At 51.4% G+C, this 3,902-nt stretch overlaps 1 pseudogene; it reads left to right on the top strand.

Moving 5' to 3' along the window:
* Window positions 1-5: 5 nt before the first annotated feature.
* LOC105311043 lies at window positions 6-2,541 on the top strand (annotated as a pseudogene).
* The last annotated feature ends 1,361 nt before the right edge of the window (window positions 2,542-3,902 follow it).

Raw genomic sequence — 3,902 nt, 5'->3', positions numbered from 1 at the left:
TGGCGGCTCAGAACACCCGGCGCAAGTGGGAGGAGGCCCGATGGGCGGAGCACGAAAGGGCCTACCTGGAGGGGGAGTGCGTGGAGGGGCTCCTCAAATACCTGGAGAAGGGCAAGGAGACGCTGCGGCGCGCAGGTACGAGGGGCCGCGCGGCCGCCTATATCTCCCGGTCTGAGCATAACCCCGAGGCTGGTGTCCATTTAGTAGCGGAGAAAAATGGGGTCCTAGCCAGAATACCGCCCATCCCATGGGTGGGTAAATGGAGGACTCCACCTGAGTGTTCAGATTGGGTACCAGACAGTGACTCGCCCAGAGAGCTCACCTCTCTCTGTACAATAAAGGGGCCCAGTCTCTCTCAGGATGGAGAGGGAGACCGTCTTGGATCAGTGGTTCTTGTTGACTCTGACACCTGCTCTATGAATCCTAGGGGATTTTCTTTCTCAGGTCCTGTTCTCTGTCCCACACCCAAAGTGTTTGAGGTCTGACGCCAGCATTTTGAGCCTCTTGGCCTCCCCCAGGTCTGAACCAGAAATCCTTTATCTCTCCATCAGAGACTTGCCTCATACCCTAGGCAGTTTCACTCTGAGTACAGAACTTTCTAAAGAATAGGAGATCATTGCAGATGCCTATGTCCAGTCTGATGTCTGGGTTTTGTGCTCTCTCCCCCACCCCATTTGTCCTGAGCATTCTGGGCATGGTCACAGAGCGCTGGTGGAGTGTCCCATGAGGGATGCAAAGTTCCTGAATTTTCTGACTCTTCTCCTCAGACCCTCCAAAGACACGTGACCCATCACCCCATCTCTGACCGTGAGGTCACCCTGAGGTGCTGGGCCCTGGGCTTCTACCCTGCGGAGATCACCCTGACCTGGCAGTGTGACGGGGAGGACCATATCTGGGAAATGAAGCTCGTGGAGACCAGGCCCGAGGGCAACGGGGCCTTCCAGAAGTGGGCGGCACTGGTGGTGCCTTCTGGAGAGGAGCAGAGATACACCTGCCACGTGCAGCATGAGGGGCTGCCCCAGCCCCTCACCCTGAGATAGGGTAAGGAGGGGGCCCTGGGCACAGCGCCTTTTCTCAGGGGAAGCAGGAGCCCCTGGAGGACTTCAGCAGGGTTGGGGCTGAGGCCCCGGAGTTAGGGTCATTACCGTCTGTTCCCTTCCTAGAGCCTCCCCCTCCGGCCACCATCCCCATTGTGGGTGTCATTGCTGCCCTGGTCCTCCTTGGAGTTGTGGTCACTGGAGCTGTGTTTGGAGCTGTGATGTGGAGGAGGAAGCGCTCAGGTAGGGAAGGGGTGGGGTCCGAGTTTTCTTGTCCCACTGTGGGGTTTCAAGCCCCAGGTAGAGTGTGTCCTGCCTCGTTAATGGGAAGTACCATCCACACACACGTACTTTCCCAGCCTGGGGCCCCATCTGCTAACACTTGCTCTGTATTAATGCACGTGTGAAAATGAAGGACAGATTTATCACCTCGATGATTCTGGTGAAGGAAACTTGACTTCTAGTTGTCACAGGATAAAGGGGAAGATCCCTACTGAGGACAGACTTCCAGGAGGGTGGTTGGTCCAGTCCCCCCACATATACTTTCCTTAGGTTTCCTCATTGTGCCCTGGGTCTGAAGTCACAGTTCTGGAACCTTCCCTGGGGTCCAGGACTAGGGGGTTCTTTTAGCACCTCATGGCCCCCGCCCCGCTTCCCTGGCTTCTCACAAGATGTTTTCTTCCCACAGATGGAAAAGGAGAGATCTACGTTCAGGCTGCAAGTGAGTATGGTTGGCAGGGGGCGGGGGGTGATCCCTGAGACTCTTGGGATAGTGTAGTTGGGAGCCTATGGGGGGAGCTCACCCACCCCCACAATTCCTCCTTTAGCCACATCTCCTATGAGCTCTGACCACATCCTGTTTTGTTCTACCCCAGACAGTGTCAGTGCCCAGGGCTCTGATGTGTCTCTCACAGCTTCTAAAGGTGAGACCCATGGGTGGCCTAAAGTGGCGAGGGGCTGGGGAAGAGGGGACAGGACTGGGGAATGTGCATTCTTTGGGATATTTTGAGCATGTGGTGGAGTGTTGAGAATGTCACCACATGCAGCGACTAACCTGAATTTGTTCGTGATTATTTTTTTTCTATAGCATGAGACAGCTGCCTTATGGGGGAATGAGTGATGCAAGATTTGTTCATGCTCCCACTTTGTGACTTGAAGAACCTCTGATTTCTCTTTCTGCAAAGGGCATCTGAATGTGTCTGCGTTCCTATCAGCATAATGTGAGGAGGTGGGGAGACTGGCCCACCCCCCGCCCACCAAACCCCGCCTCTCCCCACACTGACCTTCGTGTCTTCCCTGATCCATTCTCCTGTTCCAGCAGAGGCTGTGCCATTCATATCCCTGTCTTTATTTCGTGTTGCACTGAGCTGCAACTTCTTATTGCCTCATTGGAATAATATAAATATGAAAATTTTTCAGTTCTTGCCATGGAGGGTTAGTGGGGTGTTTAAAAGAGACAATCCTAAGTCTGAGAGAGAAAATAAATGGAATCACTGAAAACTTTCCAGAATCTGTGTGTTTGCTGTGTTGAGTCTGTTGCAGGAGAGGCTGTGAGGACCAGGTGTGGATGGGATCTGTGCCCAGTCGGTGCTCAGTGCACTGTGGACTTTGACGTGGTCACTCTTCAGCTGGATCACTTCTCTGCTCCATTGTCCTTGTCCCTTCAGTAGAAGCTTGTCTCACCAGGACCTGTGATCACAGGGACTCAACCATCACTCAGGCCTTGTTTTGTCAGTGAGGGCCTAATGCGGCTAGGTCAGCCTAGGCTCAGGCCTGATTCTCATCCTCAGCCCCCAACTTTTGAGTGTTTATTTGTTTTTCTTTGTTTCTGTAGGGTATTATGACTTTTTATAGTTGTTTCAAGTCCTGGTCTCATTCTCCTCTGGGTGTCCTTCATCTCTGACAGTCATTTCCCTGTTATTGTCCCCACAAGACTCAGGGTGTCCCTGCACAGAGGAGTCTATGGTCAGGACATGAATTTTCAGTCTCATTCTGCTCTTGCCTCCTTCTAGGGCTTGATTGTTCTTTCCATCTTTCCCTAACTTCCTCAAAGAAACTAGATTGTGGAATTAGCAGAGAGGAGGGAGTCCATAATTTCTCACCTTAGGTGAGCTCCTGTTGGAATTTTTTGTTCTGCTTGCCTACTCTTTCTTCCTACCCTTCACTTTAGTAACGCTAGTGCTGTCTCCAGTCCAAACTCAGGGATTTATAAAGCAGAGTCTACTTTAGTTTTCTTTTTGGTTGTAACATCGGACCCGTAAATCAAAGGTCATTGTTTTCTGGAGAGAGAAATATAATTGTGTGTTGTGTGCAGGAGAGTTGGTATGGGAGGAAGAGATGAGGGGAAGAGGGCGGAGCAGCACCTGTGAGAAAAGTAGAAGTGACAATGACGCCAGTGTGAGTGGACTTTGTGCTGTAGTTGCCGCAAAACAGCATTTGGTTTGAGGCCATATTTCTAAAGATACTGTCTCTAGAATAGAGAGGTGCTATACGGTGATCATTCATTCAACCGATATTGGTTGTTGCCAGATGTATGACACAGTTTTTGCATCTGGGAAATATCACTGAAGTGAAATCGGAAATTGCTGGCCTTGCAGAGTATATGTTCAGGTGGGAAGAGGCAGACTATATAAGCACAGCAAATAAGGAAAGTGTTTATTTTAGAAGGGGACAAGTGTTGTGGGGAAAATGTAGTGGGGCTGGTGATCTAGAGTGTGGGGCTGTGGGAACAGGGAAGGTGGTCCTTATGATTTGGGAGGTTAGTGTGTGCCTCACTGGGGAGGTGACCTTGAGGAAAGGTTTGAAGGACATGAGGAATTATCCACGAGGATGCCTGAGGGAAGTTCTTCCCAGGCAAGGGAACCT

Source organism: Pteropus vampyrus, unplaced genomic scaffold (assembly GCF_000151845.1).
Source record: "Pteropus vampyrus isolate Shadow unplaced genomic scaffold, Pvam_2.0 Scaffold22635, whole genome shotgun sequence".
In the NCBI taxonomy this organism is placed as follows: Eukaryota; Metazoa; Chordata; class Mammalia; order Chiroptera; family Pteropodidae; genus Pteropus; species Pteropus vampyrus.
The sequence above is the reverse complement of the archived record's forward strand: the minus strand, read 5'-3'. Positions and strand labels throughout refer to the sequence as shown.